Raw genomic sequence first — 23,240 nt, 5'->3', positions numbered from 1 at the left:
GAGGATGATTTCCGGCCCAGCGTGGCCTATCACAGATTCCGGGGCCCTCTCCTGGCATACGGGGGCCGCCGAGGGGGGGTACACGCAACCTCTGAGGAGATTCCTCGGTGCCTCAGGAGGGCGCAGACGGCTCCGGGCCGTGGCGGTGAGTCAACCTGCGCTGTGCACTTAATTCCCAGATTGCTACGTGGGCAAACACGTGGCCAATGTAGCGCGTGGGTCAGAACCGCGCCGGGAAGCGCCTGAGGCACTCGATGTGGGGGAGGCGCTCCCAGGGGCATGGCAGGGCTCAGGGCAATAGCGCTTTACAGTATAGGCAGTCCCAGATGCAGCGCTAGACAGGGGGCAGGAGATAACGCTTCTCACACAGTTCAGTCAGGGGAGAGAGACAGGTGGGGCTGGTGGGCCCACTGCAGGCAGGGGGTGCGCAGGGCAGCACAGTCCAGTACCTGGTCAATCCCCCAGCAGTCTCTGGTCAAAGGAAAGCAGTCTTCTTGGCGCTTGGATGGTTCTGCGCCCTTAGGTGATGGTTTCTTGAAGAGGGGGGGTTGAGTTGGAGGCTGGATGAGTTTTCCTCAGTCACTGCAGATGGACCCTGGGGTTCCCTACCGCTGGGCCAGATCAGGGGGCTAGTCTAGGACACCTCACTCAGCTTAAGAGGCAGCACCTAAATCCTGTCACTCCCAGTGGCATAAGTTCCTAACTAGGACCTCCCGCCTAAAACTCCTGCGTGGGTTCCCCAGGTCAGAGATGCCCCAACTGACTAGAAAAAGTTCCCTCCCTTGCTTAAGTATGCCCAGGTCAGGTGACCACTCTCTAAGGCGGCAAAAAACAACTCCGCCTTTCCTCTGGAAGGTTCCAGGAGCTTTCCCACTCTACCTATGGACAGGGGATGGATGGCTGGCATTGCAACATTGTATGGGTATCCAGCCAGCTTCTGGCAACTAGGGTGCTACACTAAAAAGACCACGCTGCAGTAGCAGGGGCCAGTGGCAGCCATGTTTAGAGTAGAGAGCACCTGCACCCTAACATGGATTAGCCATGAAAAGGTGCCCGAAGACCTAAGGGCCAACAAAAAGAAGGTGGGAAAAATGATTCAAGGGCGAAAAAAATGGGGAAAGACCACCCTAGGGCTGACAGGTCTAACATGCGTCCCCCCCAGCCGAAAGAGGGGAGAACTACCCAACCTCTAGGGAGTTCTCGTCGCTAAGGCGGAAAAACCGGGAGAGACCGTCAGCATTGGCGTGGTCAGCTCCGGGCCGATGTTTCACCCTAAAGTCCATCCCCTGTAGGGAAATGGACCACCTTAGCAACTTGGGATTTTCGCCTCTCATCTGCATGAGCCAGCGAAGGGGTCGGTGGTCGGTCTGAATTAGGAATTGAAAGCCAAAAAGGTATGGACTCAGCTACTTCAAGGCCCAGACCACAGCGAAGGCTTCTCGCTCGATGGTACTCCATCGCCGTTCCCGAGGGAGGAGTCTTCTAGATATGAAGGCCACAGGTTGGTTTTGGCCGTCATCGTTGAGTTGCGACAGCACGGTGCCTGCGCCACGCTCTGAGGCATCTGTCCGCACGATGAATTCTTTTTGGAAGTCCGGAGTGGCCAGCACCGGAGCGGTGCACATCGCGCGCTTCAGTGTTTCAAATGCCTCCTGGCAAGCAGCCGTCCAGATCACCTTGCGTGGCTGCTTTTTGGATGTCAACTCGGTCAAGGGGGCCACGATGGTGCCATATCCCTTGACGAACCTCCGGTAATAGCCAGTGAGGCCGAGGAAAGCTCGGACCTCAGTCTGAGTTTTGGGGGGCTCCCAGGCCATGATGGTCTCAATTTTAGCCTGGAGGGGCTGCACCTTACCCCCGCCCACCAGGTGTCCCAGGTACACGACAGATCCCTGTCCAATCTGGCACTTGCTAGCCTTGATGGTGAGGCCAGCACATTGCAAGGCCTGCAGCACCTCCTGGAGATGCTGCAGATGGTCCTCCCAGGTGCTGCTGAAGACAGCTATGTCATCCAGGTATGCCGCTGAGAAGGACTCCAGGCCAGATAGCACCTGGTTCACCAACCGCTGGAAAGTGGCCGGAGCATTTTTGAGCCCGAAGGGCATCACTCGAAATTGGAAGTGGCCCTCGGGGGTGGAGAACGCTGTCTTCTCCTTCGCTCCATCGGCCATGGCAATCTGCCAGTACCCTGATGTCAAGTCGATGGTGCTGAGGTACTTGGCTGCTCCCAGCCGGTCAATCAGCTCGTCCGCCCGTGGTATCGGGTGAGCATCTGTCTTGGTGACAGAGTTCAACCCCCGATAGTCCACACAGAACCGAAGTTCTGGTGTGGTGCCCGGTGGAGCCGCTTTCGGCACCAGCACAACCGGATTAGCCCACGGGCTGCTGGCGGGTTCGATCACTCCCAGCTCCAGCATCTTGGTCACCTCACCCTGGATGCTGTTCTTCACTTTATCGGACAGCCGGTAAGACTTGGTTTTTACTGGCGGACTGTCCCCTGTGTCCACATCATGGGAACACAGATGGGTGATTCCAGGCATGAGGGAGAACAACGAGGCATGCTGCGCCAATACCAGGCGGCAGTCCCTCTGTTGCTCTGGGGTCAAGGATGGGGAGAGGACAAATCCCTCCACTGAACCATCCTTCTCCTGAGCCGCTAGAAGGTCAGGAATAATAATAATAATAATAAGAGGCTCACTTTCCTCCTCCTCGCTCCCATCCGTCACCATGAGGAGAGCAAGCTCCGATCATTCATGATGAGGCTTCAGGCGGTTGACGTGGAGCACCCGATGGGGCTGACGGGGGGTCTTCAAGTCAACGACGTAGGTGGTCTGGCCTCGATGCTCCACAATCTCGTACGGACCAGTCCACCGGTCCTGGAGGGCACTAAGCTCCCCAGGCTCCATGACCCACACCTTCTGTCCAGCGTCCAACTCTACGGTCCGAGCATTGCGGTCATACCACTCCTTCATAACGGCTTGGCTAGCCTCTAAGTTGTCTGAGGCTTCCTTCCACAGCTTGGCCATCTGGCTGCGGAACGCCCACATGTAGCTGACAACATCAGGGGGAAGCTTCTTCGAAGTCTTCTCCCACCCCTCTTTGACCAGACTGAGGGGTCCCCTAATGGGATGGTCATAGAGCAGTTTGAAGGGGCTGAACCCGACTCCCTTCTGGGGTACTTCGCGGTATGAGAACAGCAAGCAAGGGAGGAGGATGTCCCATTTCCGCCTCAAGTCTTCTGGCAGGCTCCGGATCATCCCCTTCAAGGTCTTGTTGAAGCGCTCTACGAGCCCTTTAGTCTGGGGGTGGTAAGGAGTGGAGAACCGATAGGTCACTCCGCACTCCTTCCACATGGCCTGCATGTAGGCCGACATGAAATTTGTGCCCCTGTCCGACACCACAACCTTGGGGGATCCCACTTGGGTGAATATCCCCATCAGTGCCCGCGCCACCACAGGTGCAGTAACGGTCCTCAGAGGGATGGCCTCCGGGTACCGAGTGGCGTGGTCCACCAACACCAAGATGAACCGATGTCCCGCAGAGGTCGGAGGGTCCAACGGCCCAACGATGTCAATGCCGACCCGCTCAAAAGGGGTCCCGACCACCGGGAGTGGTTCCAATGGGGCCTTCACTTTGGTCCCCGTCTTGCCACTTGCCTGGCAAGTCTTGCAGGTCTTGCAGTAGGTGTCAGAGGCAATTCTCAGCCTGGGCCAATAAAAGTGTCAGACTAGCCTTGCAAAGGTCTTGTCCTGTCCCAGGTGTCCGGCTAAGGGTATCTCATGTGCCAGTTGCAACAAAAAGGCCCGGTAACACTGGGGGACTCCTAAGGCCCTCGAGGATCCATGCACTGGAACCCTTGGCTCACTGTACAGGAGGCCATCCTCCCAATACAACTGATAACTGCAGGTCTCTCGGTCAGCCGCTTGGGCTTCGACCTGTCGCCGCATGCCTTCAAGCGTGGGGCACTCCTTCTGCGCCCGACAGAATTCCTCCCGGGTAGGCCCTCCTTCCACATGCCACACTGCAAGGGTCGGCAAGTCCCCCACGGGAATGACATCCACCTCCACGGACTCCGGGGGTACCTCCGCGGGCTCCCCATCCATCACACGGGGTGTGTCCTCCACAACACTCTCCTCTGGACCTGCATTGGGTTGGGCCGTTGTTTCAGGCTCCAACCCGGGTTGAGCTTCTTGCCGGGCAGCCATGGACCGCGTTACTACACAAGTCCACCCTGGTAACCCCAGCATCTCAGTGTGGGCCTTAAACTCCACTTCCTTCCAGGCGGTATGTTCGAGGTCATTACCGAGCAGACAGTCCACAGGCAAGGCAGGGCTGATCGCAACTCTCAACGGCCCTGACACTCCTCCCCACTCAAAGGGAACTTGAGCCACGGGATAGTAGCTCATACTGCCGTCAGCCAACACGGCCGGATGGAACACATCAGGTACTACCTGCTCAGGGGACACCAGCCGCCTCACTACGGTGGTAATGCTGGCTCCTGTGTCTCTCAGAGCGTCCACCTCCTCCCCATTGACCTTCACCCTCTGCTGATACTTAGCAGTATTCAATGGTAAGGGCGTCACTGGGACCATCTCTCTATCCCCAAGTGAAACCAGGGTCAGGCCTGTCCACTCCCCTTCCCAATCTAGGGGCAGCTCCATCCCAAGCGCTAAGCTAGCCACCCTGGGACTCTTGCCACCAGTGGGGGCTGGGGGTCGTTTGCGACACTGGGCATCTCCCTTGTAGTGTCCGACCTCTCCGCACTCATAGCACCGGACCACTTTTGGCTGCTGACTCTTGTCAGGGTAAGTGGGTTTTGGGGAACGGTTCTGAGGTGGGGTACCTACTGCGTTCCCAAACTGTCTAGTGTGTGGGCCTCGTGAGAACTCCGTTCTTTTATCTCCACCCTCTTTCTTCTGAGGGGCGCCCTGTCCGCCCTTCGGGCCATCTCCCCCGGGGCCCTTGTGTGACACCCGGTGCTGACCCAAGTATCCGCCTCCTCCGCAAGCTCACGAGGGTCAGTAAGCTTGCGGTCCACCAGATGTTGGCGCAGCTCCGGAAAACACTTATCCAAGAGGTGCTCTCTCAAAAAAAGATTATACAGACCCTCAAAATCACGCACCTCGCTGCCACGCACCCAACCATCCAGAGCCTTACGGGCATACTCAAAAAAATCCACCCAATTCTGCGTGGACAGCTTATGGCTGTCACGGAACTTCTGGCGATACCTTTCGGGGTTGAGGCCAAAATGTTTAATGAGCGCCTCCTTCATGGGGGAATACCTAAACTGGTCTGCCTTTTCCAGATACAGGAGTGTGTCCCTGATGTCAGGAGGTATATACCGGTACAAACCACCTACCCAATGTTTCTCGGGCACCCCATGTGCAGTCAAGGCCACTTCATACGCCTCCAACCACCTGGCAATGTCATCCCCCTTGGTGTAGCTCGCTATCACCTCCTTAGGTAACCAGAATCTGGGCTCCTACTGAGCCTCTGGTACGCCGCCACCATTAGGACTCCCTGGCGCACCCAACTGTAATGCTCTCAGCTCCATTTCCTTGAGCTGAATCTCGTGCGCCAGCTTCGTTTCCTCCATAGCAAACTGCTTATCTTCCCTTTCTCTCTCCCTCCGGTGCTCTAACTTGGCAAGCTCCCACCTCAATCACCTCTCCTCCCTCCTGTCCTCGTACTCCTGCGACGACACACTCCCCATGGATACACTACTCCCTGCCCGGGAACGTCTTCCTGGCAATACATTGTCTGACATGTCAATGTTGAGTAGGCCTGGGTCTTCTTGAGTGTCTGCCTCCCCGTGTGTGACCTGTTCCCCATCCTCTTCCTCCTCTGGGTGGGCCCTTACCCATGCCCTCAAAGCGGTGCGGAGCTCTTCTTTTACAGCTCTCAGCCCCACCGGCACCCCCATCCCCTGACAAAACTCCCTTAACTGCACTACCGTGTACTTATCAAGGTCAGCCAGCTGGAACTCCATTTTGTCAGGTGGGGACCCAGATAACCTGAAAGAAAGATTCTGGGACGTAGGCAACAATTCTGGGTCAACACAGGTTCCTACACACTTTGCAGACTTACACAGTGGTGGGCAATTGAGTTAGCTTGTAGGCACCACAGGTGTTCAATTAATTGCAGCGCACTCTGTCCCACTGGAGGGTGTTAGGCAGCTACAGGTGCTGGATCCCACCGCTCGCCACCAATGTAAGAACTGGGACCACCAGTTCTCCGGGGGGGTAGCTTGGCTCGAGCAGGAAGGCGGCCAGGGGCTTACGTGTAAAGCAGCTACTTAACACACTCATCCACTGAGACACGAAGTGGGCGCAATAATGGAGACCACACCAGTAGTTGTGTTTGAAAATCAAGATCTTTCATGTAGGCTTAAGATCAAAGCAATTAATGTATTAGCAAATCATCAGCATTTCAGTAAAGTACCACATTAGAGCATTTCATGGACGCCTTTCAAAATGCATTTCCTGTAAAATGGTGAAAGATTTCATTAAATACTTTCAGTAAAGCAGAAAACTTGAAATAACACAGTCTGTCATGTTATACTCTCCAGCAGGCTAAAAGGGTACTTTCATAAACCATGGCCTTACATTTCAAATGGCAGTTCTAAACATTACCCCTTGTAAATATCAGCAGTTCAACACCAGATATTAGGTTATCAAAAGCGTGCTGGAGTAAATCAATAAGTGTCAGGGTTTAATCCCATCCGGATTGAAGCCCGACCCTGCAAGAAATTCTGTACAGGGAAAAAGATCACCACTTCATCAGCAGGCTTGGAAACAAATAAGCAGGCATCATCAATACAGGCAGCCTAAGACAGCCACCAGTCAATGGGGTGCACGTTCTGGTTAACAACTTGGTCTGAACATTCAACTCAGCCTAGACCTGCTCTCCAGGCCTGCATCGATATATGGTTTCAGTATTTGAGGCTCGATAAGGCCAACAGGTCCCAGTCACAGTGTTCCCTGGGGGAGGGGCGAATTCAGGGCCCCAACCGGCCTTCCGCCCTCCTCCCCGGGGGTTACCTCTTGTCTTCGGCCCTCCGGGGCCCTTGCGTGCGTCAGGGAGCTGAGGGAAGGGGCCCGACCCTCCCGTGGCCTCCCTCGGCCAGCGCTGGTATCAGGAGCAGATGAGGGGGTCTGGTACTTCACAGGTAGTCAGGCACGGCCTGCGGGGCAAAGCGGAGGAGGCTCCTCAGGTCCTCCGCCCCCTTCACGGTGAGACGGTGCTTCCCCGGGTGCCGGGCCCTGAGAGAAGGGGCTGGTTCTGGGCAGCCAATGGCTACGCGGCTTGGGCGGGGGCGCGGCCGATGACGCGGCTGTAAAATTGGTTAAATAATTAATAAAACAAGGAATCATGTAATTGAGAAGTTAGGTGGGTTTATTAAAACCTCATCCCAGGAACAGCCAACAGCAACTGACACAGTAAGAACTTCCAAACGAATACATTCTCAGAATATAGAATGTGGGTAAGGAACATGGGGAATTAAAGGAGAAGTATGAAAAACATCACACATCTCCCTCTTATACAGAAAAGTGAATAACCACCAAAACACAACAGAGAGTAAAGACTCAATAGAATCCAAACATAAACATAGTCCTTCAGATAAGAGGGAGCTTTCCGTGCTCTTAGACTTTTCCTGGAAGGAACCGAGGACCTGTGAGAAGAAAGATTAGTGCCTAAACGAGCACCAATACATAGATTATCATCATAAGCAGAAACATGAGAAGATAACAGATCAGCATTAACAACTACAATACGACTCTTATTCCAGATTCTACCATCATCAGTTTTAACAGCATTTTTGAAAATCTTGACAACAGATCTAATGTCAGTGTACTTGGACCAAGGTTTACATCCTACCGGGGTCTTTATTCTTACAAAGTCACCCACCTTGACCTCACATGGAAATGCACGTTTCCTGAGATCAAAGTTTGTCTTCCGAGCATCTTGTTTGAGAACCTCCCTGGTTCTCCAATCACCAACATCATTATCAACAAGACCTTTGTTAAGACACATCCACCCAGGACACAACAATGTGTTGGGAGCCCTCCCTTTGAACAGCTCAAATGGGGACCTACCAGTAGTAGAATGGGGGGCAAAACGATAAACATTAATCCTGTCCTGCAAAGTGGACTTCCAATCTAATCCAGAAGAGCGAGCAAGCTGTATGGACTCTTTCAGAGTCCTATTAACTCTCTCCACTGCACCATTTGTTTCAGGATGATAAAGTGAACACCTTTTATGATTTATACCACATTTTCTCAGATAGTCAACAAACAGGGAGGAACAAAATTGGGGACCATTGTCAGATAAGAGACTGTTAGGAAAACTTTCCTTATTAAATATAGACTCTAAAAATTTGATGACAGAATTGGAAGTAATCTCCCTGACAGCAGAAACTTCAATCCATCTTGAGTATAGATCAATTAAGACAATAAGATAAGGGGTATCAGAAACACCAGAGAGAGGACCAAGAATGTCAATTGCAACCTCATCCCATGGATGAGCAGGTAAGGCCCTCTTCACCATAGGCATTTGTCTTGTTTTTAAAATTTTGTCACTAGAGCAACATTCTGGACATTCACGGACCATTCTCTCAATCTCTAAGTCCATGCCAGGCCACCAGAACTGCATGCGAAGAAACTCTTTAGTCTTAACTATGCCCAGATTACCACAATGAGCATGAGACAACAATTTACTCCTTAATGAGTAAGGAGGAACAAGCTTAGTTCCACGGGTTAAAAGACCATCATTCACCGACAGTTCATTAGCAACCAACAACCATGGCTTGTCCAAACGAGAGTTATTCTTCAAGGAAAAAATAACCTTTGAAATGTCATCATCTTTCTCCAATTCAGACCTCCATTCAGACTCAATAATGGCACCATCAGTCACTTCACACACATTTACAAACTCCTCAGAATCACACACTTCATCTTGCTCAGAGTTCTCATTGTCAACCAACCTAGATAAACAATCTGCTGATCTATTAGCAACCCCAGGAATATACTCAACTTCAAACTCAAATTCCTGTAAGGAAACAATCCATCTTCTTATTCTAGATGAGATTGCGTCTAAACCTTTTTTTGAAAAGACCTCTTTTAAAGGTTTATGATCAGACAAAACACAGATTTTGGTCCCCCAAATCAAATTCTTTAACTTTCTTAGTGCCCAAAAAATTGCTAAAGACTCCTTTTCTATTACAGAGTAATTCAACTCCGATCCTCTGAGACAACGAGAAGAACAACATATCAAGGAATCTTTTCCATCTTTCTTTTGAACTAAAACCGCACCAAGTCCCTTATCACTTGCGTCAGTAAACAAAATAGTAGGTAAACCAGGGACAAAGGCATGGAGTGAAGGTGCCTTATTCAAATCTTTCTTCAAATTCAAGAATTCAGATTTGCAATCAGATGACCAGTTGAAGACAGAATTTTTTACTGTTAACTTTCTTAAGTTGTGTGGTTTTTCTGCAAAATTAAAAATGAATTTTCCATAAAATTCTACCATACCCAAAAAAGAGAGAAGTTCATCTTTGCAAGTGGGTTCCTTCACTTTATCAATAGTTTCTACTAACTCCTTTTTTGGAAACACTCCATTACACGTGATGCGATGACCCAGATAATTAACTTCTTGTACCCCAAATTTGCACTTTGCCCTTTTTAAAGTCATGCCTGCACTTTCTAACCGTTTCAAAACCATTGAAACACGAGTATCATGTTCATAAGCATCGCCACCATAAATTAACAAATCATCTTGGTAGCACTTTACACCAATTAGCCCTCTCAAAATTCTTGACATAATCCTCTGAAAAACAGAGGCCGCCGAAACTAAGCCAAACTGCATTCTTTTGAACTTAAACGTACCCATCGGTGTAATGAAGGCAGTTAAGTCTTGGCATGAATCATCTAATTCCACCTGGTGGTAGGCAGAGGCAAGATCAAGAGTGGTAAAGTATCTTGCTCCTTCTAAAGTACAAATCATTTCATCTATGTTAGGAAGTGGGAACCTGTCAACTACCACTTCCTTGTTTAGTGACCTCAAATCAATGCAAAGGCGAATTTCACCTGTGGGTTTCTTCGCTATGACAACAGGAGCAAGCCATTCTGTAGCTTCAACTGGAACAATTATGTTGCTCTTAATAAGCTTATCCAACTCATCTTGCACTTTAGCCTGTTCTGAGAGGGGAATTCCCCTAACTTTGGCTACAACAGGGAGAGCATTATCTTTCAATTTGATCAAATGTTTGTATCCACGCAAACACCCTAAATCATCTTTAAAGACATTAGGAAACTTTTTAGCTAAAGTCAAAGATAAATTTGCATCACTTGTTGTACTAGGTGTATCAGATATTTCTTGAATATGTACTTGAGGAGAAGCATTGGGATCAAGAGTGACACCCAACTGTCGTTGATGCAACCAATGACCCTTTCTATTACATAGATTACAAGTTGTTTTCAGAGCAGGACAAATAGGAGAATTAGCTAGATGGTTAATTTGACCACATCTAAAACAAGAAAATCTAACGTTAGAAGAATTCATTTGCCTAAATGTTCTCTCTTCAAAATTTGCTCCATCCGTTTTTTTAACTTGACAAATCGTCTCATCAACTTTTACTTCTTCTTTTGAATCAGAAACAGAAGGTTTTTCCTTCTCCTTTTTAAGTTCACCGACACATTTCGTCATATGTTCAACTTGTTTGGCAATCTCCAGTACTTCCTCGAGAGGTGGTTCATCTTTTAACCAAAGTTCTTTTCTTATGTCATCATGGGCACATCTTAAAACAAACTGATCACGAATTCTCTCATCAAGGGATTGACCAAAATTGCAAGAGGAAGCCAGTTTCCTTAAAGACGACACATAGTCTTCCACGGACTCATCTTTCTTTTGTTCTCTCAGACCAAAGTGATACCTTTCCATAATCGTGCTGAGTCTAGGTAAGTACTGTCTGTCTAGTTGTAGAATAGCTATCTCATATTCATTTAGACTTCTTTGTTCTGCAGCTGAAAGGTCAGGTAAATGTTCAAGAACATCCTGACCCTCCCCTCCTAAGCAATGCAAAAGAAGTGAATGTTTTCTTTCCGCACTGAGATTTGTTCCACATACTCTCGCATAGTTTGCAAAAATCTTTTTCCACTTCTTCCATTTCACATTTGGTTCACCAGGACTGACCAGAAAAAACGCCGGCTGAGTAACATTTTGCATTTTTGTATCGGATAGTGTACTTAAATATTTCAATTTTTAGGTAAGTAGCAAATAATTTGTTTAACAGGTTGAAACAATCTTCTGCTTTCTTTCTCTTTAAAAATATTTAATTTACTAGACACCTTTACTAAATACAGAAGTCCTTTATTTTTTTTATTTTTTTTTATTATCTCATAGAATTACTTTTGTAGCTTAGAAATCAGCCTCTTTAGTTCAATAAAGGATAGAGAGTGTTCATTTGACTAGATGATTATGAGATCATAGTACTTCTCATTTTATCAATGTCTTCAGGGAGTGGAACACATAAACAAAAGACAAGATCTATTTTCAGAATTTTCCTTTGTCTAACGTTCTTTGAATTGCAATAGGTGTTCCAAAAATATCTGTGTCAGACAGAATCTGTTCAAATGCAGCGTTCTACTGCGCTCGTTCCAATGTGCTGAAACGCACCGTAATTGACGAGTTGGAACGCTTCGCGCTGGAACGCAGCGTAGCCGAGGAATTGGAATGCAGCGCACAGTTTCCAAAAGAGCAGTGTTTGACGTATGCGCGCGCAGCTTTGTCTTGAGAGTTGCGCGAGCAAAGAAGAACGTTGAGCTCGCGCATTAGCTAAAATCCCTTTTCTTTTGATTTAATTAGTTAATTAAATTTCCCTGGATACTTTTAATTTATTAACTTTCCTCCCGCTCTCCTCACCGAGTGATTGACGTTCAATCAGCCGCTGGGAAGTCGACGCTTCACTTCTTATATTTCAGTTCTGCCGCTGGAGGAGAAAGCGAGGTAATTTTCTTTTGTCGAGTTGTCCTGGTTGAGGTGTCCAATCGTCGCCAGTGTAAAATTGGTTAAATAATTAATAAAACAAGGAATCATGTAATTGAGAAGTTAGGTGGGTTTATTAAAACCTCATCCCAGGAACAGCCAACAGCAACTGACACAGTAAGAACTTCCAAACGAATACATTCTCAGAATATAGAATGTGGGTAAGGAACATGGGGAATTAAAGGAGAAGTATGAAAAACATCACAGCGGCAGCGCTCCCGCTCACGTGACAGGGGCCCAGGCAAGCTTCGGGCCTGGCAAACTTGATGCGGCGGCCCTCTCCTGGCACCGGGGGCCGCCGAGGGGGGGATCAATGATGCGACACTCCACCGGGGCACCGGGGGAGTAGAAGGAGGGTGATTTCCGGCCCAGCGCGGCCTATCACGGATTCCGGCGGCCCTCTCCTGGCATACGGGGGCCGCCGAAGGGGGGGTACACGCGACCTCTGAGGAGATTCCTCGGTGCCTCAGGAGGGCGCAGACGGCTCCGGCCCGTGGTGGTGAGTCAACCTGCGCTGTGCACTTAATTTCCAGACCACTACGGGGGCAAACATGTGGCCACTGTAGCGCGTGGGTCAGAACCGCGCCGGGAGCGCCTGAGGCACTCAATGTGGGGGGCGCTCCCAGGGGCACGGCAGGGCTCAGGGCAATAGCGCTTTACAGTATAGGCAGTCCCAGATGCAGCGCTGGACAGGGGGCAGGAGATAACGCTTCTCACACAGTTCAGTCAGGGGGGAGAGACAGGTGGGGCTGGTGGGCCCACTGCAGGCAGGGGGTGCGCAGGGCAGCACAGTCCAGTACCTGGTCGATTCCCCAGCAGTCTCTGGTCAAAGGCAAGCAGTCTTCTTGGCGCTTGGATGGTTCTGTGCCCTTAGGTGATGGTTTCTTGAAGAGGGGGGGGGTTGAGTTGGAGGCTGGAGGAGTTTTCCTCAGTCACTGCAGATGGACCCTGGGGTTCCCTACCACTGGGCCAGATCAGGGGGCTAGTCTAGGACACCTCACTCAGCTTAAGAAGCAGCACCAAAATCCTGTCACTCCCAGTGGCATAAGTTCCTAACTAGGCCCTACCGCCTAAAACTCCTGTGTGGGTTCCCCAGGTCAGTGATGCCCCAACTGACTAGAAAAAGTTCCCTCCCTTGCTTAAGTAAGCCCAGGTCAGGTGACCACTCTCTAAGGCGGCAAAAACCAACTCCGGCTTTCTTCTGGAAGGTTCCAGGAGCTTCCCCACTCTACCTATGGACAGGGGATGGATGGCTGGCATTGCAACATTGTATGGGGATCCAGCCAGCTCCTGGCAACTAGGGTGCTACACTAAAAAGACCACGCTGCAGTAGCAGGGGCCAGTGGCAGCCATGTTTAGAGTAGAGAGCACCTGCACCCTAACATGGATTAGCCATGAAAAGGTGCCCGAAGACCTAAGGGCCAACAAAAAGAAGGTGGGAAAAATGAGGCAAGGGCGAAAAAAATGGGGAAAGACCACCCTAGGGATGACAGGTCTAACACAACCCTTGGAGTGGGGACAGGATACAACCCATTCAGGTGTAGGTAAAGCTGTTCCGAGCTCTTCCCTCCAATCCTTCAAGGATGGACCATCAAGTCACACCTAAGCTCCCATTCTGTGTGGCTGTCTAGAGGGAATACACAAAGCCAGCCGTCGCTCATCTCAAACAGGCGTACAGAGACAGGCAGCAGCAGGCACCAAATGGCTGAAATCAGAAAAGAAGGAATTTTCCTCTTTTTGCAGTTCTTGGCTGGAATGGTGACCCCAAACCCCTGCGCCATATAGTGCAATAGAAGTGCATCTAGCTTTATAAATATCAATCATTTCTTTGATGCGCCAACCCCCCTGTTCAGATGCGTACCTAAAGACCCAATATACACTTTTTATCATTTTAGCCCGAACATTGGACATTTCACGCATCCATTTGCCGTCTCCAGCAAAGGATGGCCCCAGGTAACAGAAGTTATCAATATTTGCATTTTCTTCCCATCTATAAACAAGCATTTACAATGCAATGCTCTCGGCATTATTAAAGGTAGAGCTATTGGCATTGCTCATGACTTTTTTCTTTTTTTTTTATCATGAATAAATGGCATTGTCATTTACATTGCCAATAGCTTAATCGTTAAATAAATGGCATTGTCATTTACATTGCCAATAGCTTAATCGTTAAATAAATGGCATTGTCATTTACAATGCCAATAGCTTAATAGCTCGCAAATGCATGACCTATTGCATTTACACCCACACAGAGCCACACACACAAAGCCACCCACACACACATACAGAGCCACCCACACAGAGCCCCCCCACACACACACACAGAGCCACACACACACACACACAGAGCCACACACACAGCCCCACAAACACACAGAGTCACACACGCACAGAGCCCCACACACAGAGCCTCAGCATCCTCCGAATTGATTAATTGTGAAGTGGGGCTCATTTATTTATCAGACCTGATTGCACTTAGACCCCTAACTACTCTGCAGATCAATATGGACAAAGGAGGAGACCATATTCACTAAAACAATCATTAAGGACTGTCTGCGACTGGACAATTGTCTTAAGATCCCCTGGCTCAAACACATAGCTCAGGTATACAGTGACTTGTTCATTATGTTGATCATGGAAAACCCAAACGATGTAATGGGACTGACTAAATGGGAAATAAAGAAGAACACTTTATTGAATCATAAGAAGGAGTGCAGGCTGAGAATTGGAGAGAAGCAATCTACATATCAATTCTACCATAAGCATCTAGATAATGAAGGCTTCCAAGGCTATTTAACATTAGTCACGAAACCATCACACCCCTTCGTTTTGACAAGATTGAGACTTGGCCTTGTCCACCATTTATTAGCATTTCCCATAATGAAACAGCGATCAGCCTCACCATGCCCATGTGACGGGCCCACTAAACAGAGCACTCTGCACTTTTTACTTTTATGATATTTGTATCTGAATTTTAGAATTGTCTACTTTAAACCACTGTTTAAGAAATATAATGTCAAAACCACCAATGCTGCTATGAGTTTACTGTTTACATTAAGAGAGCCGGAAATGTGTTTTTATGATGCAACATATATTTTAAGATCGATTCAAGCCAGAAAAAGTATGAAGTTTTAATGTTTTATGAACTGTGACTGTGCTTTTGCTGTCTTTAAAGTAATTAGATTTGAGTATCTGTGTATGTACAGTTGCTTTTATGGTTGATTTATTTTTTTAACCGAATAAAGCTTATTGACTTGACTTGAGTGTCCTACAAATAATTATGAGCCGGTAGGGCGCGCTGATCAATGTTTATCCTATCTGGCTTTAAAGCGCTGTGATGCTTCACTGAAGGCGTTGGACGACCTGTAACGTGGATGAGCAAATACTCAAGTCAAGTCAAATGATCTTTATTCGGAGTAAATACATCCATAAAAGTACATATGCATTAAAAATAGTCATAATTAAAACAGCGAATACATCATATTAGGGTGATTAATAAAAGACAGTAATGATTGGTGCAAAAGTTGTATAAAAATTAAAAATATCATTTCATATAGAGCAGAGCCTCCACAAATCCATACATTAATATACAACCATCGAATGTACAAAAAAAGAATTGTTCAAATGATGCAGTTATACTGATTTCTTCAAAGTGGATCCATTGCAGCACGGGAGCGAACAGCAGCTTTAAGAAAGCTACTTACACAGAATATCTACTTATCCGCACTTAACATTTGAAAGACTTTCAATGCCAGATTAAAATCTCTAAGTTCATGTCTACGGCAGTACGGCATTAAATATCGGGAGGTGTACAGCCTGTAGAAACCACAGAAAAAGAAGAAATGTACCAAGCTTTGTTTACCACCCGCCGTGCAAGGGCAATCCAACTTATCAAGATGTTTATTATATCCAAGTGGAAAATATAACAGGTTCACAATACTTCCATCCCGGAACCGGAACAGAAGACTCCTATTCCATCTACCTAATGTAGTAAGCAAATATCTCTGCGGTGACGGTGATGAGCCAGCATTGGGTTCGAGAAGGGTGGAGTACCTGATAATTGATGGTTTAAGGTATTCAGATCTTGCTCGTTCCACACCATAGAGGTTGTACAAAGCCCGTTTAATTATGTTCTTATGGGAGCAGTCTATGGTGTTGGGAAAGGTGAATAAAGAGCCATGCCCCACACTGATCAAACTTTTCTCGACCGCATTCAACCATGGGATATGGTGGAACCTATCACTTTGTAGGCAGTCAGATAATATGCAGCGTGTTAAGTGGGCCGAAGGGTTCAACCAGATTTTTAACCAAAAAAAGCTGGTCTTGAACGAATGAAGTCTTCTATGAAAGGTAAGTTAAGTTCTTTATGGCAAATATATGTTGCTGCGGAGACAACGCCCCCCAGTACCTTTCGACAGAATCTATTTTCCTCAGTCTGGATAGAGGTGCAATTGGAATATCCCCACACCTCTGAGCCATAGGTGCCCGTGGGTTGGCTTTGAGTGCGGTAGATCTTATACGTGAGGTGACAACATCTGCATGTCTAGGTTGGCGGAGGGAAAGGATCGAATTAATAGATTTGCCAATCTTATTTCTCCCATAAGCGACATGTGGCTGCCAGGATCCAGAATTTGAGAATAATAATCCTAAGTATGGAAAAGTGCTTGTGCTTTTTAAAGTATTTTCTCCTGATTTAATTGTAGTGATGTTATATCTTTTAGGGCCGCAGTTCATAATATACGATTTTTTAAAATTAGTCGACAAACCCAAATCTGCCATAAAGGAAACAAAACCTAAAATTAAAATACGCAGAGCGTTGGGTGTGCGGCCCATTAGCACCGCGTCATCCGCGTACAGCAAAGCGGGAATGGGGGTGCCATTAACAATTGGGACATCATTGGTTAGAGCGCATAAAGTGTTGCACAGCTCATTGATATACAAGATAAAAAGCAGGGGGGCGAGCACACAGCCCTGTCTGACCCCCCTGCCAATTAAAATGTCCTTGGAAACTTCACCCTCATTATTAATACGGACACGAGCTTTTAAATCCCTGTGCAAATAGGAAAGGAAATAAACCAAAGAATCATCTAAACCATAATTAAGCAGGAGTAACCACAAACGTGAGCGATTAACAAAATCAAAGGCTGAACTTAAATCCATAAAACCAAAATACAGGGGGGACTTTTTTACAATAGTGTATTTTGCCGTTAGCAGATTAGTTAATAAAAAAAAAGAAAAAAGTCATGAGCAATGCCAATAGCTCTACCTTTAATAATGCCGAGACCATTGCATTGTAAATGCTTGTTTATAGATGGGAAGAAAATGCAAATATTGATAACTTCTGTTACCTGGGGCCATCCTTTGCTGGAGACGGCAAATGGATGCGTGAAATGTCCAATGTTCGGGCTAAAATGATAAAAAGTGTAAATTGGGTCTTTAGGTACGCATCTGAACAGGGGGGTTGGCGCATCAAAGAAATGATTGATATTTATAAAGCTAGATGCACTTCTATTGCACTATATGGCGCAGGGGTTTGGGGTCACCATTCCAGCCTAGAACTGCAAAAAGAGGAAAATTCCTTCTTTAAAAAGCTTTTATGTCTGCCCGCCTCAGCATCCTCCGAATTCATTCATTGTGAAGTGGGGCTCATTTATTTATCAGACCTGATTGCACTTAGACCCCTAACTACTCTGCAGATCAATATGGACAAAGGAGGAGACCATATTCACTAAAACAATTATTAAGGACTGTCTGAGAATGGACACTTGTCTTAAGGTCCCCTGGCTCAAACACATAGCTAAGGTATACAGTGACTTGTTCATTATGTTGATCATGGAAAACCCAAACGATGTAATGGGACTGACTAAACGGGAAATAAAGAAGAACACTTTATTGAATCATAAGAAGGAGTGCAGGTTGAGAATTGGAGAGAAGCAATCTACATATCAATTCTACCATAAGCATCTAGATAATGAAGGCTTCCAAGGCTATTTAACATTAGTCACGAGACCATCACACCCCTTCGTTTTGACAAGATTGAGACTTGGCCTTGTCCACCATTTATTAGCATTTCCAATAATGAAACAGCGATCAGCCTCACCATTTTTTATTTATTTATTTTATTTTGGGATTTATAGAGCGCGTAGCTACCCTAGGGCATCCCAGCGCTAGTGACCATAACTCCAGCAACTCCCCATGTGACGGGCCCACTAAACAGAGCACTCTGCACTTTTTACTTTTATGATATTTGTATCTGAAAATTAGAATTGTCTACTTTAAACCACTGTTTAAGAAATATAATGTCAAAACCACCAATGCTGCTATGAGTTTACTGTTTACATTAAGAGAGCCGGAAATGTGTTTTTATGATGCAACATATATTTGAAGATCGATTCAAGCCAGAAAAAGTATGAAGTTTTAATGTTTTATGAACTGTGACTCAGCTTTTGCTGTCTTTAAAGTAATTAGATTTGAGTATCTGTGTATGAACAGTTGCTTTTATGGTTGATTTCTTTTTTAACCGAATACAGCTTATTGACTTGACTCGACTTGAGTGTCCTACAAATAATTATGAGCCGGTAGGGCGCGCTGATCAATGTTTATCCTATCTGGCTTTAAAGCGCCGTGATGCTTCATTGAAGGCGTTGGACGACCGGTAACGTGGATGAGCAAATACTCCCTATAGGATCTTATCAGCGCCTTTCACCTCTGCATAGTAAGAGGTCGATGACCGAGACTTTCCAAGGACACTAAATACTGCGTTGGAGTTGTTTTTGACAAACTATTGAGCAAGGGGTTATGTTCACCTTCATAACGTTTTCTGCGCGCAGCCTGGCATTTTCCATTCAAAGCAAAATCATTCTACTCTGAACGCGTAAGAAAACGTAGGCAGGAATTTCTGACATTTTCTAAAGACAATAGTCCATTGGGCAGGAGAACACCCTTTTTTGAGAAGCTGAATTGTATGAAGATCGTGCTTTCCGTGCGTGTTTAAGGGTCGGGGATGAATGTTGACAATCTTTGGAAAGAATTCTGATACTACCTATAACAGCAGCAAATGCATGCTGTGTATTGTCTCCAGCAGAAGATACTAATCACGAGCTCCCCAGCTCTGCTTTGGGGTTTATCGCGGAGGGGTGGGGGTGGGAGTTGGGGGCGAGGACTAGGTTGACTCTTGGCGCAGGTGAGAAATGATGAACGGGACTTTCTATAAAAGGTGGTAGTATTTACGTTTAAGATTGTATGCCTTTGTTCAATTATCAGTCACAGATCATTCAGATAGCTCCAGAACGAAAGTTTAAAGTCCTTTCTTATGCCTCTGTTTTAAGCTGATAAGAGGGAAAGAATCGTATTTATGTGATTTCTTTATTTTTCTGCCAGCTGGGACATTAAAATACTGGTCAAGTCTGTAAAAAGGCGGCGAGTGGCAAGTATGTGGTTCTGATGGATATACATGGACAAGGGAGTAGGCAGAAAATTAAAATACCCCATACATTGAACAACATCACTTAAGGCACCAAGCAAGTGGAGCAAGTAATTGTGACTCTCCCCAGAAGAGATCTCTTTTATCTTCCATCAAGCATTTATCCATTCATCCTTGCATACTTCTATCCACTCACTGATATCCACCATTTCACTTTACAGTCTGTCATTAATTGATTCTATCATCCATCATACAGACTTTCATCATCCATTCCTAAACCTATCCATCCATCCATCCACTTTCAGTCATCCATCCCCCCATACACCCTTTCACTCATCCATCCATCAATCCATCCATCAATACACCTGTCTATCCACCCAACCCTTTCACTCCATCCACCCATCCTCCCTTTTCACTCATCTATCTATCCTTTCACTCACTCATCCATCCATCCACTCACCCTTTTGCCCATCCAACCATCCATTCATCCTTTCACTCATCATTCCATCAGCCATCATTTTCAATCACCAATCCATCCCCCATCCTTCTCACTCATCCTCCTATTCTTTCACTCGTCCATCCTGACACCCATCCGTTCTCTCATTTATCCTTCCATCTATCCATCCACCCTTTTTCTCACCTATCCATCCACCTTTCATTCACACATCCATCCTTTCACTCACTGACCCACCCACCGATCCTTTCACATCAATTATGTGCCTTTGTCTGTGAGTTGCAGACAGAAAAGGCCCATTAAGAACTGCACCCCTGCTGTAGCTACTGAAGCAGGGGGTTCACAACGCACCTGTCCAAACCTATCCATCATCTCCAAAAGAATCCCTCAAACCCATTCATCCATCTATCCATTCCTACATTCATCCATTCAACTATTTATCCATCCATCACACTTCACTCATCCATCCTCTCACCCTCCTATTCACTCATCCATCCATCCCTTCACACTTGCACTCATCCATCCACCTATCCACCATTTCGCTCAACCATCCATCCATTCACTTAAGCATCTACCCATTCATCCATCCATTCTCCCATCCTCCCATTCACCCATCTATCCATCGATCCATTCACCCATGCTCTCATCCATCCATACATACACCTTTTCACTCAATCATCCATCCATTCACCCATCAATTTTTCCATCCATCCACTCATCCATCCACCCATTCACTCAGCCATCCATGCTTTCACTCATTCGTCCACCCTTTCAACCACCCACCTATCAATGCATTCTTTCACTCATCCGTCCTTACATCCATCCTCTCACTGATTCATCCAGCTATCTCCCCATCCAACCTTTCACTCACTTACCACCCACCTTTTCGTGTTAGTTACGAGCCTTTGTATGTCCAGCTGCAAACAGAAGAGGCCCATCAAGAACTCCACTCCAGCTGTAGCTGCTATCGCGGGGGTATGGGGTTCACGACGCCCCTGTGCATGGGGCTTGAATGGTTCAGACTGGGGAATTGAGCTACTGAAGGGGACTGTGCAGGACCACGCTGGATCTTTCTTGGGGGGGGGGGGGGGGGGGGGGGGTTATGGGATTAGAATTGACCATATAGTCAGCATTGTGCAGTCAGCATTGTGCTTCACATTGCACAAGGAGGTAACACGCCCTACTGTGGCTCTCCATGAATCCGGGGTAGGCCTTACTGCCCTTCAGAACCGTTGCTAGCTTTTTCCGTGTGCCAGCGATTGTATCTTTGGAACTGGTCAGAAAGGGCTAAGTGCAAACTTTAACAACACTAAAAAGGTAAGTTGTAATTCTATAGTTGATTGTTAAACGTGATTTTACGTTCTGGTTTTGAGGGCAGAAATGATTTTGCATAGTTCTGTCACCATGTCCTTCCGGCTGTTTGAAATGTGTGTTTTTCTTTCACATTAAGTGGGTTCAGTTTATTTTAGCCATACTTTCAATTGTAATTTAAGCACTTATTGCATGATGTTAATCAAGAAAAAATAAAGCTTAGACATTTGACTTTGATTAAGTACAAATATTAAGCGTAGAAAGCGTGATGCGCACACGTGCTTAGCGGCCTCGTGCCATATCAGGCCGCGTGAATTAAGGGGGCTCCGCTCCGTTCAGAGGTAATGCTAAATTGTTCCCCAGAACGACTGGGACAACATCTCCTCAGTGGGATGGGGCGAGTACTGAGAGATGTACTCCCAGCTCGTCGATCTCTTGGGGTGCTTGGGAGGGAGGGTGATGGGGGTCGCGCTCTCGAAACCAACTGCCGGACTTTTCTGACGTTGCTTACATCGTGCAGTATTGAACTACAGAGCTACCATATCGCGCCTATCTTCTCAGACATTAATCATTGCATACCTGCTGCGGGAATGAGTCCTCCTTCACCACTTTCCCCGACTCTCCGACTCGCTTCAAGACCTGTAGTTTAACAGTATAAAATGGTGAAAGGTTTCTTTTCCAACCTAGAATGCCCAACTGTGAAGGTGAGTAGGTACAGTGGCATTTATTACAAAGTTGGGAGGGGACCCCACTGGATTTACATTGGGCAGAGACGAGTAATGATTCACTCACACAGCCTATGTCAGTGGTTCCCAAACTTTTGACTCCTGAGGACCCCCATTGAGTCACCACTGGAAGCCGGGGACCCCCAAGCAATTTGTATGAGTTAAATTTCAAATATTAACCCCTTGCGTGCGGACGGCCGCCGGCCGTCAGACGTCATGGTGGGCGTGTGCGGAGGACGGCCGGGGGCCGTCCGAACCACGCCCATGCTATAAATCACCCGCACCGCGGCGGAATTTCCGCCGCGGTTAAAGGGTTAAAACAGTAATTCAAAAACAATACACACGTGTGCACACAAAACAAATACTCAAAGTATTTAGGGGCGGATTTACAATAAGTGACGCATCCATGCATATCAGCAGGGATGCGCCACGCCTCCGCCACCATTGATGCGCCGCATTTACAATGCTGCGCCTCATGGGGCAAAAAAGCACAGATGCATGACGCATCTGTGCCGTAAAGGTGGCGCATTGCTGGAGTTGCGTCGCAAGCGCGACACAGTTCCAGCAATGCTCTGAGGGGCCGAATCTTGTTAATGCTGCGTCAATCCTTACGCCTGCTTCAAGCAGGCGCAGGGTTTTGACGCAGCATGGGCCCCAAAGTGACTGAGTGAAATCTTGTAGATTTCACTCAGCCACTTTTAGGAGGCGTTTCTGCGCTGGAACGCCTACTTCTGGCGCAGGGCTTTACAACGTGACGCATCTCTCAGATGCGTCACGTTGTAAATACCCTGCACCATGGCGCATCTTTTGCATCGCCGCTGCATCACGAAAGTGACGCAACGGTGGCGTAAAAGAGGAGCAAGGGGCTTGTAAATCTACCTCTAAGGATTTTGGGGCTTGATGTACGACCATTTCATTTAGCGCCTCACAATTGGCGACACATTGCAAGTGGCAAATTGCGATAATTAATAACTGGGAAAAAACAAGTTACTAACTGGTACCATGCAGTTTGCAAGCTGCTCTTTGATGACAGTTTATAGGTCCCTCTGCCACATTACGATTGTTACTTATGAAGTGCACAGTAACAAAAGAATCTCTGTGACAAAAGCAGTGACCACGAACCTATGCACATAAAATGCTGCTTTTTAAAATGCATGTTGCACCTTCTTTGCAGTAGGCACATTAACCCTCTGTGCTACATTAGTTAAGTCAAAGCTGCCACTAAACAAAACTCTCCTCACGCTCCAGCAGGTACATTAATCACTGGCTTTATCTTGACACTTTT

The 23,240-nt window shown here is 47.1% G+C and overlaps 1 protein-coding gene across 1 annotated transcript in view; it reads right to left on the bottom strand.

The window, feature by feature from the left end:
* The window catches only part of LOC144768577 (sulfotransferase 1 family member D1-like), a 207,744-nt gene extending 185,819 nt beyond the window's left edge, over positions 1–21,925 (bottom strand). Inside the window, exon 1 of the mRNA XM_078652360.1 lies at positions 21,810–21,925. The gene's annotated coding sequence lies outside the window, so the exon portion shown is untranslated. The remainder of the gene's footprint in view (positions 1–21,809) is intronic.
* Between the last annotated feature and the right edge of the window lie 1,315 nt (positions 21,926–23,240).

This window comes from Lissotriton helveticus, chromosome 7, assembly GCF_964261635.1.
Source record: "Lissotriton helveticus chromosome 7, aLisHel1.1, whole genome shotgun sequence".
In the NCBI taxonomy this organism is placed as follows: Eukaryota; Metazoa; Chordata; class Amphibia; order Caudata; family Salamandridae; genus Lissotriton; species Lissotriton helveticus.
Note: the sequence above shows the minus strand (reverse complement) of the source record. Positions and strands in the feature narration are given on the sequence as shown.